This window comes from Athene noctua, chromosome 2 (genome assembly GCF_965140245.1).
Source record: "Athene noctua chromosome 2, bAthNoc1.hap1.1, whole genome shotgun sequence".
Taxonomy (NCBI): Eukaryota; Metazoa; Chordata; class Aves; order Strigiformes; family Strigidae; genus Athene; species Athene noctua.
In genome coordinates, this window is record NC_134038.1 from 45,614,328 (window position 1) to 45,630,304 (window position 15,977).

Below are 15,977 nucleotides of genomic sequence, written 5' to 3' on the forward strand. Positions count from 1 at the left end.
AGCTTCTATATATGAGGAATGTAAGTTAATCTTGTGTATCGCTTTGTAACTGGAGTAATTTTGATGCTTGATCCATGAAAGCAGCCTCCTTCTCATCTACTTTTTCTGAAGCAGAATTAGTATTTAGAAGGCTCACAATCTTAATTTTACACTTTTACAGCTGCCTTTACGGGTGGTTCCAGTTATTTGTTCCAGCTCTACTTGATGGAAAGGAAGGTGCCCAGACAATTTTGCTAAGGAAATTAGAATTGTGAAATGAGATCCATAACTCTGCTTAGCCTCCACAGACTTCTGGGTACTGCAGAGTCTATTGTAAGAACAGGTGTATGTATGAAGCCCATTTTATCACAGCATGATACATGTATGGCAGGGCAAAACAGGAGAGGAATCCTGATGATGACACTTTTGCATCTCTCCTAACATGAGACAACCTGAGGACCTCACCATTTTCCACTTTGCTTCTTGTGCACTAAGAGGCCAGTCTCAGATAGCCTGAAGAGCCAGAGCATCTCAACTACATCCCCAAATGGACCCACAGAAGTGAGTGGTATGTCTAAGGATGCAACTGAATCCCTGCACGAGGTCCTGCTTTAAACATGGGGAACTTATGGGACTTTTGAAGAACAGTGACATAGATAGAGTCTTTTCCAGACATTTCTCATATGGACAAGGAATTTGCTTCTGGCAAAACTATTACGCATGAGTAGCAAGTCCATAATTCAAGGATGTAATTCTGAATATTACTGAACAATTTCAGTCTTGGGAAGCACCACTCCCCCCTCAAGAACACAGACAGCAGCTCTCTCATCAAACAGCTTGCATCTGTCCTTCTTGCAGGTCTCACTCTGCTTTGTCCAGAAATGCAGCTATTCACCTTTTCCTCTTTTCAAGGGTCATATATATCCGTTCTCTATCACAGCATAAAGAATGCAAAAGCAAACACACTGCATTTGTCTGCCATCTTTCATATAGTCTATTTATACGTCTATGACCCCAGCTTCTGGTGATCTCAGGCTTACAGTCCTGCAGTCATCAAAAAACTGTCTAGAAGGCATGCTGCTGTATACATATGGTGGTCAGTATTACCACGCCGTACGCAACAGGGAATGCGTTATGTCATTTTATGCTCCTGAGGGTAAAAGGTGGCAAAAAAATCCAGAGTGAAAACCAGCAGAGTTCTCTATCAGTCTCCTTAAACACCTACTATCATTCCTTCTAATGAACAGCTGTATGTGACATCTTAGCTGCATCTTATAACACTTAAAGAGCTTGCGGCTCTATCTACTGACTAGTCATTACTACTGCTCTTCATAACACTTTATAGACCATTAAAAGCTTCTGCTCTACTTGGTAAACATTTCACTGACAGAAGAAAAGCTTTATTTAAATTAATTCCTTTAAGAAAGAAGAAAGGAAAAGATGCTTATAAATGTCTTTAAGGTTTCAGTGTTGAGATTCGAAGAATAACTGCTGGTTCTATCACAATAGGCATAGTTAGAGTGAGGAATTCCCATTAAAGGTATCCTCTCCCCCTGCATAGTGAGTTATAATGTCTAAGGTCAGCAGCTGCACCACATTTTCTCCTAAGAAAGCACATATAGATATGTTCACCTGTATATGAAGGTTCCTGACTGTGATTTCCTGTGACAACAAGCTAATGTAGCTTGTCCCCTTCAGTACTAAAGGACATATTTCTCAATAGGCACTTCAGATCGGGTCTTAATCCTTCCCCAGTGTTACACAGTAGAAAACATATTTGATTCTTCTCTGATACACGTTTTCAAGATAGGTAGGCATCATGTTTCTTCATAATGTTTAAGGATATAACCGTCTTCTGAAACTGAACATGGAACAAAACCATCAGAAGGCATTCCTGTTTGAATTTACTGTAGGAAACACCCTTGTAAGAAAAGTTTTTTAGTAAATAATGTAATGTGGTGAAGCAGGTGCCATATTCTGAGGACCGCTTCTTGCAAAAGTGCCAGTCTGTATCAACTGGAGAAAAACTCTTCCCCTAAAACATAGCATCATAGAATCCTAAACCCCCTTGGGGGCCAGGAGCTTAGCAGGAAGCCATTATCAGCCTGCAAATTCTTTAAATCCATCCTCCTAGGTGCAAGAGCATCACAGGAGCTTGTCCAGATCACTCTGACTGGATTCACTACCTACACAAAAACAGGTTGTCTTGAAGCTACTGTTTTCACAAGGCTGAATAAAGAGCTAACAAAAAATGTCACAAGTCATTCTCCACTGCTCCAATACTCTCATCCCATACTTTCTTCCAGACATCTCAGCTGAAAAGCCTGGAGGCTGAGTGAGCAGAGATTCAGGTCCATTACCAGATGACCCTCTCAGAACAGGATGTCCTCCCCCTTTACTGGCCATTCAGCCACACTGGATATGAATCCTCTTTTTACACCATTTTAACAAAGCATTTATTCGAGGATCCAGGATGGATATTTAAACCATTTTCTGAGTTTTACCATCATCCCCAAACTCACTTCACCTGCCTAAAAGCAATTTGAGGGGTATCTCTCACTCCCTCAGAATAAGACTTCTTCCTTAACCAGATACATCAACCAATCTGCATGTTAGTATCTTGCCTGCTCTGAAGAATTTCCCATCTTACTTTTGATAAAAGACAGTAGTTGTACAGCAATTATTTTAAGATTACAATCTTGGGCACGTTATCAGGTTTTTCAGAGACAATATTCAATACAGCAACAACAAAACAGGGTAACTGATTGGACCAAGCAGGCTTTTACTCCTTCCCAAATGTGACATAATCAGGTCTACAGTGAAATAGTCTCTACCCTAAATCTAATTTTTCTGTATTCAAACTATATCCTGAATCTCTTATTTCTTTGCAGAAAACAATAAAGTTTTATTAAGCCAAATTATTATTTTTAAGCAAAAATGAGCTAGTTCTGGTTGAAACCTGAAAATAAAAGTAATGACCTAAGTAATCTTGTTGAGTACTGACAAAAATGGGTCCATATACAACGTATGAACTTAACAGAAAAAGTCCAATTAATTTCACTAGATTCTGGATTAAGTTCTTGTAAATTGCCAAAAGGGAACCAGTATGCAATTATTTTTTTTTTCCATTTCCCAAAACACTTTTCCACAAAAAAAGCATGTCTCTGCTGTTGTTAGACAATTGCAGCAAAGAGTTAACTATAAAATGAAAAATCAAGTCTAATTCAAAGAGAAAAAGTCATGTACTCAGCCCTGTAAACATACAGTATATAAAGGATAATATATTAATCTTAATAAAGAGTTATATATAGACACACAGAAGCAGAGCACAAAAAGCTACAGAATCAACTGGATGTAAAATATAGTACATGAGAAAAATAAATAATTCTTGAGATTAACCTTGAGATTTTCATTTCAGGGAAAAAAATATTGTAGTATTATGAAGAGGTTAAAAAAGAAGCACTAAGAGGTACATGAAAGGGCATGTTGCGAAGGAGCAATAAATGGCAATATCAAATCACTGTTAACAACTGGATTTCTCCATTAATCAAAGCATGCAATAAATAATCATATAGTCCATCTCCCAAAAATAGGAAGGTGGGTTTTTTCAAAGGAACAAGAAAACTTTGCAAACATATATAGGTATATAAATGACATTGAGAACACAGATAATAAAAAGAATGTATAATCACTGATCAGTAACGTCATCTCAGCTTACTAGGAGGCGATTTAATGTAGTGAAAAGGAAAGCTGCTGCATAAAGCAGATCAATAAACTGAAATATAGGCAATTTCAATTAAGACATCCCAAGAAAATAGGTCAGACATCCTCACAACTGCATAAGACAGTAACTTGTGAAAAGAAGCCCATGATGAACCATTACTACAGACACTTAAAAGTTAACCAGCTGAAAGACTAATGACATAGTGTAGAAAGGAGTTCTCTACTTGTGCCTTCAATTACGCTGGAAGGTCCTTCCTAATCCCAGTGAGCTAAAGAAAACAAGAGGTCATAATCATGAGATGCTGCCATTATTTCTACACACTTCGCATGGAAATGTCTAGCACAGTTACGGTAGGCTTCCTCCAGTAAAAATCCTTCATGAATGTCACTGTATTTGACTGAGAAGTTCCTTCAGCTGAAAAATCAACAGAGTAGCTATTTTTGCACTTACATTAATAGAGTTGCTTGGTTTGCAGACAGGGAGCCCTGCCACTAACTGCACCCCTGGCAGTGGCCAATCGTGTCCCATTCATAACATGTTAACTGCTCCAGCTCCTTGGAACTGTAACCCCAGTTTGCTTTTACATCCATTCCTCTGTGTTATTAAAGCCTAACACTGATTTTGAGAAGCCTAATTTTTATTATATATTACATTCTGTGTTCATAGAGTTGTTTCACAAAAAAGCAAAACACATAAACCACAGAATGAGAACACAGGCACTCGAAATGTTAAAACCCACAGAGACACAGGTCTGATGCTGGTTTTTACTCAAAACCTATCTTCAGTGAAGAGCTCTACGCATGCATCAGTGTGTGTTTTATTACATGATAACTGTTCTGCCTGGACCAAACCCTAATATTGCTACATAGATGTTTTCTACTTAATAACTGATTAGAACAGTTGCGTGGAGAACTGTTTGTGACTTCTGCTGCATTCAGGAATGTACAGCTGCGGTATCAACTGGTAATGGATACAGGCAGACAGCTGTGTGTGATGAAGCCTAGAGCTGCAAGACAACTGTAGTGCTGATGATTTTCCCTTCCTTTTTCACTTGAAAAAAAACCTGATTAACGTAAATCAGTTCTCAAAGGCTGTTTTTAATATATATATATATATATATATAAAATGACAGGAGAGAGAGAAGAGAGTTCTCTTACAAGCAAATTCTAATTGCTTTACTTCTTTAGGGGTCAAAAGCAATCCAAAGAAAATCAATGTCCATTTGTGTTGCAGAAGCTGAAACGTACAGTTCATTATTCACAACTGTTAAAATAGTCTATCAAAACATTTTGCCATGCGGAGCAATTAAAAAAAACAACTATCTTGCATAATTCTGAATGAATATATATTTAGAAATAGCAAAGCATTTCATAAAAAGAATTTCATAAACAATTCTGTAATTGAGAATCAATGCTTTATAGTAAGGCAAATATTAACAACTATATTATGTATGAATATCAAACTTTGAAAATATTTCCAAGAACTTAGTATTATACCTGTTGAAATCAGTCACATTTTTACACTAAATTCAATAAAAATGGCAAAATAATCTTTATATCAAGAAAGAATTAGAGGGTAGGATTACAATCCCTTGTCAGACTCTGTCATCTGTACAGGAAAATTTCAAATTCCCTTTATTTTTTTGACAGAAAGGGCAAGAAAAATGAATCTCATAAACAGCACTCCCATTCTTACTGCTGTATGGAAAGCCGTATTAATTTTTTAAAAATTTAACATAACAGGTGGAGGGGAAAAAGGCATGTGTGTTGTTTTATTCAAACAGCCTTTGCTTGCAGTTAAGTGAAAGTCTATTTAAATAATTTGAACAAAAGCAAATTTACTTAGAGTCATTTCTAACATCTTCAACAATAAAGCTAGTACACTGCCCACTATCTGAAAAAATACATTGAGATTGAATAAAAAATAAACCCAACCTTTAGAATAATCCAATAAATAAACTGTTCTTCCTCTAATAACGCTACCTCAGAAACACTACCTCAGAAGCTCCAAGCAACAAACACTTCAGAAGTGCTTGATGACATCAGCTTTAAAAGCACACCTTTGAACCAAAATCTCACCCACCCAGGGAAGGAATACACAAATCCAACACCAAGTAACAAATACTTCATAGGAAAAGCATAAAAAACACCAACACTCTTGAGATGAGATCGAGATTATAATTATCTGCAGAATAATCAACCGAGCCAACAATCAATTGCACTCACAGCATCTCTGAAGCCATGAGTTCTTCTACAGATTCAGTAGCAGTGCCTGTATTAAAGCAGTAAAACATCAGAGCGTTTACCTCAACCACATCTCAAACAGGAATTTCAGCAGCTGTTGAAAAGCACCCTTCAAGCGCCAGTGTAAGACTTTCACTCTGCTCCAGGGCTTGTTCCACTCCGGGAACAGCCACATCCATTCTCAGGGCAAGACTGTGTTCAGCTGTGTTCAACTCACAGCATAGGGGACCTCCTGCTTCTCACACGGGAAGGTACAGCACGTCTTCCACTAACTATCCATGCCTTATCATTAAAGTCATATTGAATACCTGAGTGACACAGCAAAACTTGTCCATTTATCCATGTTTTGACCTCAGGAGCAAAACCCCAACCCCAAATTTTAGAACAATTATACATACATAACTCAAATCTACAGTTACTCTCACATTAATATCACAGTGAAGAACTTTTAAGGTTTTGTCCAACACTACCCAAAATGAACTGGAGAACAAGTCATGAAATTAATCGCATCCCAAACACTCTTCTTGATTAGTTTCCCTCTACTAGTTACTTTAATAAATTGAAGAGAGCAAGTCCCCAGGAACCAATGCAGCCCTCGGCTCCTGCACCACCAAACTTATCACACAAGCGAGTGTTCCACCTCTTTTGGCCAACCCAAGCTCATTACTGAAGATAAGGCTCAGGGTCCCAAACAACAGTGACAGCCACATCTGAAACGCGCAGTGGAAAAAAAGCTTTGGTTCCATTTCACATAGTTCCTCTTCCTCATCAGGAGTAGACACATCACCTACTAAATCAATCTCTCAAGATGGATAATAATTTCTCCCTTGAGTAATTAAATATATATGTGAATTTCACTGGCTGTGTCTCCGCTGCATTCCCTGGTGTTGATTAAAGCTGCATCTTTAAGACATGATCTGTTTTGGTTTGGGTTGTTGGTTGTTTTTTGTTGTTTTTTTTAATGTATGCTTTCTCTCCTTCCTCTGATCTGCAACAGGAATGCAGAAAATTTAGGTTGGCCATGATGACAGTAAGGCTTTCTGACTCTTCCAGTTGTGGTAAGTAAAACTCAGGGCAAATACAGAAGGTCAGCTCTGTAATCATGCTGAGCCAATGTCACAGCATACTGCCAGAGGTACACGTTGATGAAGTAGACTCAAACTGGGATTCAACCCACTCACCTTCAGTCCTCTCGCCGGAAACCTGCACTGAAAGCACAGCCATGAGAAGGGCCAAGAAAGACTACACATTAAATACATTTGACATTTCTTATCATTCACTACAACTCCTTACCTTTTTAACAATGCATGCAAGCAGATGTGGTGACGATTACCAGTAAGAAATACTGACAATATCACAGTTTTCCTAGTACCTTGGTCACACGGACTAGCATTAATTTCCGAGCATGAAGAAATGGTACTTATCTGAGCACTTCAGAGAGAAGAACTGAGAGCAGACTACAGCTCTCGTTTGTCTTAATATTCCATTTAAGATGAATAAATAGAAATGACACACTCAGCTGGGTTGGGCTGACTAGAAGAACTATGCTTAACTGCTGATATCTTTAATTTTGCTTACAGGTCTTTCTGTCAGTCCATGAAAGTTATGTCTGACAAGCCAAACAGCATGTCTGAGCAAATATGAAAAAAATCAGGAAAGAAACATAGTCTCTGAGCTTGCCCTGAAATTTCTGAATCAGGTCAACATCTTCTCTATTCAAGAGATTTGCACACTATTAAAAATAAAATGCATGCTATAAAGTTGAATATACTGTAGTCTGAAAACCTCAGATTCAAAAGATACAAGCAAATTAGGATACAGAACATTAAAGAGGATACTAGGAACTGTGTGATGGCCACTCCTGAATTTTTAAATTAAGAACTACGCACATTTTAAACTGAAGTAGAAATATGCAGAAGGGCTTTCTGACAAGTACCAAGTAAAAGACAAAGAATATATGAAGATAAATGGGTTTGATTAATATCCAAGAAGTCATCATTTTTAATTATATCCTTAAAGAACTCAGGTCTTACCTTCCCCTTTCAAGTTTCTAACAAAAAAAAAAAAAAAAAAAGGTTTTTTTTTTCTGTCAGACCCTGTGAAAACTCGGTTCTTCAGCCAAGTAACAGAGTGGAAACCCGGCTGTAAGTGAAAGTCTAGAGCACCATATTCTTTAATTCAGTGATGGAGACCGTCATTAGATTATCTCATAGCTATGGGACAAGATAGTGCAAAAGCCAAACGATACATCATTAAATTATGTTTTCTTTCTCTCCAGGCAAAGAGCAAGAATAGAATTAGATTAGTTTGAAGGACTAAAAAGAAGAGGAAGAAAAGGGCTCTGTAACAGGCATCAGAAATGACAAAGCTGATGCAATTTGTAAACCCCATTTATTTATATAATCAGGTATAAGCAGTTACTTATGTTAATAGTGGAAACCTCAAATGTAATATATAGCCCAAATGAATTCCAGATCAGTGCATGCTTCAGTGTTTTATGATCTCCCTTGCACATGCCTAGTGAAAGCCTGCCACTCTGCAACAGAGGAAGGAATTACTACAATAAAAACACAGGCAGACTTTGCTAAAAACTATACTTTTTTTTGATATGACACAGAAGAAGCTGTGTTTTAAGTAATGGATAGGTTTGCGTCCCACTGTCTAGCAACAGTAATTCTGTGTTTCACAGTATCTTCAAAGTCATAAATACGAACCACAAGAACGCTCTCCGTAAACTGCACTGGAACAAATGACACTCCCCTCAGCCAGCTTAGCCACAGTGATCTCCATCCACCATTAGGGAAAAGGCTTACTTTATCTTTCTGCTATAAACTTGAGTTAGTTATACGTTCACTGTACTGACATCCCAACATCTTTTAATCTTACTATGTAAATATTGCATTTATGTAAAATTGTGTATTTTGATGCATAAAAAGATCTCTTGCTGCTGACAAATCAAAGTGCATTAACCTGGGAAGCTCTGAGATTGCCACGCACACCCACACACCCTTTTCACTAGAAATCTCACTGACTGGAAAACAAAATATCCAAAACTCAACAAACATTTCACACACAGTGACACTTCTGCAGGAGCATATGCTTCCAACATCACAACTTATACCTTTATCACTACTAGCAAGTTATTTCCCCAAGTTATTTCCTACACATATACCATGCCGCTGATGAAGCTACCACATTCAGTGGAGCTGACTGAGCTCTTATTGAAACGTCAGAGCTTAGCTATAAATCTGTGTAAATGCTTTTATTCTGTGCTGCTTTTGTGTTAGAACAGAACGTACATCAAGGTCACTGTAAAAGATTGTCGTTTTCAGGCTCACAGAGAAGACACCAAGGAAATCAATAAGAGCAAACTTAATTAAACACTGTCCGAAGTTCTGTCTTCTCCCAAACCTGCCCAGAATTCACATCTCTATCCCCTGCGTTTCAGAGACAGGTGTTTCACAGATGCGGGAAGGCAGGCTGCTCAGTGTATACGCTATGAGTGCTGAAAGGTGAACTGAATTCATTCTTTGCAGTGTGACAGGTCTGCTCTGAGCTCTCCGAGGTTTTAGCAAGAGATTAAGGCCCCATGGGCTTCCTCCTCCGGAGTTCCCCCGAGAGCAGCATTAGTCCCCTGCCTGCAATCTGTGCTCCATATACCGAAATAAATTACAGTCAACTTTTTGTTTCATGGCAATGTCGAGTATAGCAATAAATATCCACAGACTAAAAGTAAGCAAACAAAAAAGGATATGGGCAAGCCATATCCTCCCAGCAAGAGCATCTCAAAGAAAATCACCAGGTAGGGCACAAGAAAGTTAAAGGCACAAAAATCAAAACTCCGCGTTCCCTATCCTTAATCTCTAAGTGGGTCTGAAAGGTTAACACGCGCCCTGCCTCTCTCCGACAAGCAGCACTGATGGAAAGCAATTAAGAGACTCTTACAATTTAGTTACAGCTCAGCACAAAGGAAAAGGCATTTTCTACTAACGCCCGTAAGAAGGCATCATCTCTTAGGAGTCGCAGCAGCGGGAAGCGCTGGGACACGGCGCTTCCTTCCCGGCTCCCGCGCCGCAGCACCGCACCGGCGGGATGCCCGCGGCGGACTCCGGCGGAGTTGGAGCCGGGCTGCCCCGCAATCCCAGCCACAAACCTCCCGCACCTAAACGCCTGAAAACTGCCGCTGGCGCCGCCGACCATCCTGCCTCCAAACCAGGGGCGGGCGACCGACAGCTGCAAAAAACCGAAAAAGTCACTCGAGACGAAGGTAACGCAGCGGCCAGAGCGCGGAAGCGGAGCACTTACTTGCCGAGACAGCACCGCCGGGCGACCTCCTCTCCGCTGGTGAAACGCTGTTGCCGCTCGCCCTCCTCGGACCGCTCCGCGCTATTTCCACGGTATTTCCAGCGGGCGCCGGCTCATCCCCGGGCTCAGGCGGAGCGCGCAGGGAGCCCGGCCGCCGCGCCCCCCAGCCCGCTGCCCATGGTGCCAGCCACAGCCCCGGCAACGCGCGCCCCTTCCCGCCGCCGCTACCTCGGGGGCGGGCCGCCGGCTAACACGGCATCGCCCCCCGGCCGCCAACGCCGCCAACGCCGGCTCAAACTCCGCCGCCGCGCCGAGCGGGAGCGTGGGGCTCCCCGCGCCCTTCCCGGAGACGGAGCGGGGGCGCCGGGCGGGGGAGGGCGGGGAGGCAGCGCCGCCCCTCCGCGGTGGCGAGCGGCCAGGCGAGGGGAGGCGAGGGGAGGCGAGGGGAGGCGAGGGGAGGCGAGGGGAGGCGAGGGGAGGCGAGGGGAGGCGAGGCGGCACGCCGCCGCCACCGCGGCCGCAGCCAGCCGCGGCGATGCCGGCCGCGCCCGGGACCCCCGCCCGCCCCCCCGCCGCTCCCGGGGCGCTCCGTAACGCCGCCCCGCTGCCGGCGCCACGCGATCCGGTGACGCGGTGCCCGCCGCCCCCCCACACCCCTCGCACACCCCGCACCCCCCCGTGGCGGAGCGGAGCGGGGCGAGCGGGCGGTTAGGCGGGCCGGCGCACCGGGGGCCGCCGCACCGGGGGCCGCCGCTTCCGGCGGGCAGCGGCAGGCTCAGCCGGGCCCGCAGCCCTCCCGCTGCGCCTGTCCCGGCCCGGGCCGCCGAGGCGAGCACCGGCGGCGAGGGCGGCGCGCTCCCGGCCTCCGCGCTGCTGGAGCTGCCGGTCCGCCGGGGGGCGGCGGGGAACCCCGGGCCGCGGCGGGGACCCCCGGGCCGCTGGAACCCGGCTCGCCTGGAGCCCGCGGGGCCCTCCCCTGTCCTAGGGCGCTGCGGCGGTCGGCTCCCCGCCGTGCCCAGACGGGAAAGTTGTCCGCCCCCCGCTCCCGCCTGAGTGAGTCTCCGTTGCTGCTCAACTTCCCCGGCTGCCGTTTCTCCTGGCTGCGTGAGTGAGTCTAGACTGACCGCTCGCTAGAGAAAATGGATCGACCCCCACGTCTGGAAGAAATTCGGTGCCGGTTTTATTCCTTTACGGTTCGGGTGCGACCTTCCTCCAGCACCGTCTCCCAGCCCCTAACCCGGGCCAAGGCTCTGCTACCCCTGCCCCGCACCGGAGCACAATCAGCCCCCCTCTCCCGGGCAGCCTCGGGCACGGAGGGGGCCCAAAACGCGGAAAGTGTGTAGGGCTGCTCCCCCCTTATGCCCCTGAGTGGTCCCCTCCCTCCTCCTCCTCCTCCTCCGCACGTCCGTGCCTCAGAGCGGCACACGGCGCCCCGCGGGAGGGCACCCCGCAGGCATCGCCCTCCCCGTCGAGCAGCGCTGAAATGATACCGTGTAACGGGGCACGTCAGTGAGATATACACGCGCACACACATATATACATATAACACATACGTATGCACACACACCCCGTATGCACAAGCCGGTGAGGGGCGGCCGCCGAAGGGGAGCCGGAGCTCCCCCCCGTCCCGGGACAGGGCCGCCCGGCAGCGACCCCCTCCCCGAAGGCTGCGGGGAAGGAAGAGAATTAAGGCAGGAGAGAAAAAGAGAAAGAGGGAGCCCGGGGGGGCGGGGGGAGCCGTCACCGGGGCCTCCCCTCAGCAAGCCGCTCTCCCCGGCGCGGGGGGCGGGCGCGGAGCTGCGGGCGGGGGAGCCCCGCTCGGGGCAGAGGCGGCCCGTCGGGGTGCTCCCGCCGGGCTGGGGGAGGAGGGAGACCTGCGACCTCATCCGCATCCTCTGGGGCGCGTTTTAGCTCTTGGCAATGCTTTTCTGTAGTTGATACAATCACTGAAGGACTCTTAGAGAGTTGAGACCGGTTGTTTACGGTAACATAAGCAGGGTGAGGACTTCGGGGACGGTGGTCACAATTAAAGACCAGTAGAAGGAACTTGAGCTTTGCTTTTCTGTAGCTCCTCTGCCAGACCATTTTTCTCTCAATTCGTTTCGGCTTTTGGGAATGAAAAGTAATTTTCATACGCATCTTACACTTAAGGGGCCTTCTTCCACCAAGCCGGCGCAAACAAAATTATTTAACAAATAAATATTAACTTCAGTAACGCGCAGTGAGTCAGTAAGGGAGGAAAGGATTTTAAAGGACAGCTTCATGCAAGCTAAATGCAAAGATAACAGAGTTGCTCTGAAGAGTGTAGTTAAGTGTTGAATTGATAAATGCATGAGACTATGCAGTGATAGGTTTCATGCCTAATTGAACAGATTTGTACTTCAGTTCTCATCTGGAGATACATATCCTTATTTTTCCCTGTGTCTTAATACTGATTGATGTTAACAGAGTTCTTGATAGCTATAAGCTAATCAAGTTATCTGCCCTATTGTGGTTCTACTGAAAGACTGAATCGTTTGAACTGACAGTTCTCCTGACAAGACTGAAAAAATAAATTATTACAACTATACATATATTAGGACTAGGATGATTAAAATACATGTCTGAGGACTGAAATTAGTGAAATGTAATGAACCAAAAACTATTCAAAGTCAAACACAGAAGTAAAGCAGATCTGTAACCCTCCTTGCTCATGCCCTGCTGAGAAGGAGGACACTCAACCCTGGAGAGAACAGTTTTTAAACAAAGTGGAAACATATAATCTTTTATGATCTTTTAACTACCCTGGATAGAGCCAGTCCCACACTCGAGTTCCAAAAGGGACAGCCTTCTCTGTTTCCAGCATGGAAGGCACTTTCACATAGCACTCTCAGACCTAGATTAATTGGTACATGCCATGTTCCCCCTACCTGTGGGAAGAGCTGTCATGTTTCATAGAGAGCTCTCTCTTTTCTCTCTCTCTTTTTTTTTTTTTTTTTTTTTTTTTCTAACGTGACGATGGAGAGTATGATAGTTTATGTAAGCAGGAAAGTTTAATTTTCACAAGAAAATGTTGTTATAATTAATTCATTATAACAACATTCTTTCAAATGATCTTTCAACAGATCTTTCAAACTATTCCTACACGTAGTGGAATACATTTACAAGTTTCATTAGCAATAAGAACATGCTGAAGATGAACTCTACCAAACCAGGTGAAAACAGTGTGCAATATTTTTAATCATTATCAAACTGATGCCACATGATTGCATGAAATGTGTGCCAGTTTTACACATGATTGAAAGGTTAATTTTGTCTTGTATTTTTGCTTTGGGCAGCACAAACACAACACAGAATTCTTACATATACAGAAATCGTATTTAAGGTAAGCTTAGGATGTAATCAAGAGCATGAATCATCATTTAAAATCAGAGTGGATGAGCCATAATTGGTTTTGTGTAGTATGGGCAATGCTAGTTAAGAAATTTCACATAATAAGCTGGTGGTAGGTTGGCTTCTGTTGTAGGTTCTGCAGCTTCAGCAGACTGGCACCACACAAGTCACCAACAAGGATAGAGTGACAGAGGAGGAATAGCATTAAAAATGAAAGAAATAGAGGCTAAGCATGAAGATAAAATGGCACTGTTTAAAAAAGATGGGGATGAAAGGAAGAATGTCACCCAACAAGAAAGCGAGTGACATCCTTTGTAAAACTATTGACTATCTATCTGCAAGAGGTCATTTGTCTTCTTTCCCCTTAGCAAAATTATTACAGCACCCGATCTCTTTTTTCTAGTTATAGTTCACTTTGACTGTGGGCAGTGATTCTGACATTTGGCAGCCAAACACTGTTGCGTATGTCTGTCACACATAAGCCTCACTGTGAAGGTGCTGGGAGATGAAGGGAAGAGAACTAAGGCTTTGAAAAAGTGCATGGGGAAAGAAACTACCTGTAGTAGTGAGCAATTAAGATGAATATATAGGAAAAATGTTACAGATGCTTTGGGAATATAGGGGAGAGCCTTTTTATCCAATATCATTGCAACAGTGGGTTTTTCATTCGTGTAGGAGGTCTTAGCACCCCTGGGAACATACCATGGCCCTCCACTTGTTACCTATTCTTTCCTTGACAGAACCTTATTCTTAATTAACTTTAGGCCACCAGCAATATGAAACACACTTCACACTTCTGTCTGCAAATGAACGCAGAGTATACTATTTTGAATATGAAAATCTGCAGCTGAAACCAGGCACGGTTGATGTTTATTTACAAGCACTCTTTTTTTTCCATGACAAAGTGCCTTTAATAGACATCTAGATATGGTTTTAATTTTTACAAAGTATCAGGTCTTATTTATTCACATAAATATGCTCAATAAAAAGACACTATCAGTCTGTAGGAAGAACTCTTTAAGCAGAATACCTGACAAATTGAAGTGAAACGTAAAGCACTGGTGAGTATTTCATTGACTCTATGAGAATAGAATTAATCTATCTTCAGTATCCACTTTTCTAAAAGATATCAATCAGAATAGCAAATGTAACTCTTTCAAGGACAGGTGTCACACACTTTATAATACGTAGGTCACAAAGTCACCTGTAAGCACTTTAGTACTCCCTGTATTGAGTTACAACTGCAGAGTATATTCCCAGTTTCTGATGAATTTGTCTTGGATTTAATTTCCATTCACAGACTGGTAAAAATCCAGACAAGCAAGTCCAGAAAAGTCTATGAACATATTCCCTATTTTTTCCCCACAACTGGTCTAAACTGAACTTCAAAAAAATACTTGATTTACCAGTATCTGGCACACTTATATAAAATAATGTGTCATTTGTCACGGTGGCTTGTAATCTGAAAATCTGACTGGGGAAATGATGGAGACCAAAATAGCCTTTTACAGTCTGTGGGTGGCCAAAAAATCTGCAGCTATATTCCATAATATTCCTTGCTGCCGTGATTTGTTTTTCAAGATGTCTTGTCAATCCATTTAAAACTCACACTCACAAAGACCCAGAGACATGGGCGTTTTTTCAGACTGGAACCAAATATGTTTATACGTTAAAATCCCTCTTTTCACATGTAAACAGGATGTTAGCAATTCTACAAATTCTATGTGAATTTTACTTTGAAATTCTGAGCTTTTCAAATCATCTCAAAGCCTGGAGAATTTAAACCCATACACACTGAAACCAAACAGCAAAGAATCTCAAAGAAGCCAAACTGTGAAGATAATAGTCTTAAATTCATTCCTCAATCCCAAATTTTACACACAGCCTGTACACCATGCTCAGTACTGGTATTATTTATGCCAGTCTATAATTGACTTGCATCTCATTAATGGGTGTTTTTAACCTATAAGAGAATTTGGATAAAATTATAACAAAGCATTTTAACTAGTTTCAGGGAAATTATCTATGTTATCTGCCTTAATAATTAATTTATTAAAATCAGTTATCACAAATTAGAAAGGGTGAGTACAAACCATAGGCTAGAAGTAGTAGGATCTAAGACAATTATCAATAACTTTTTTCTGCATTATCCTCAATAAAAAAATCTTTGCATTATCACAATTATCTTATTTTTCACCAAAAGAAGATAAAATTACCCTCTGTGCATTTAAAAATCAATTTTACACACTGTAGAGTTCAAAACTGGTTTTTTTTCCCTTTGAAAGCCAAATAACTGATAAAAGACGAGTATTGTTTGAAAACAACTAACTTGCACACTGTAGTAATTATGTCTC

The 15,977-nt window shown here is 42.7% G+C and overlaps 1 protein-coding gene across 2 annotated transcripts in view; it reads right to left on the minus strand.

Annotated features, from left to right (window-relative positions):
• Positions 1-10,724, minus strand: part of SNTG1 (syntrophin gamma 1) — a 357,499-nt gene extending 346,775 nt beyond the window's left edge. For both annotated transcript variants that reach the window (XM_074898981.1, XM_074898980.1), the window contains exon 1: positions 10,252-10,724. The gene's annotated coding sequence lies outside the window, so the exon portion shown is untranslated. The remainder of the gene's footprint in view (positions 1-10,251) is intronic.
• Positions 10,725-15,977: the final 5,253 nt, after the last annotated feature.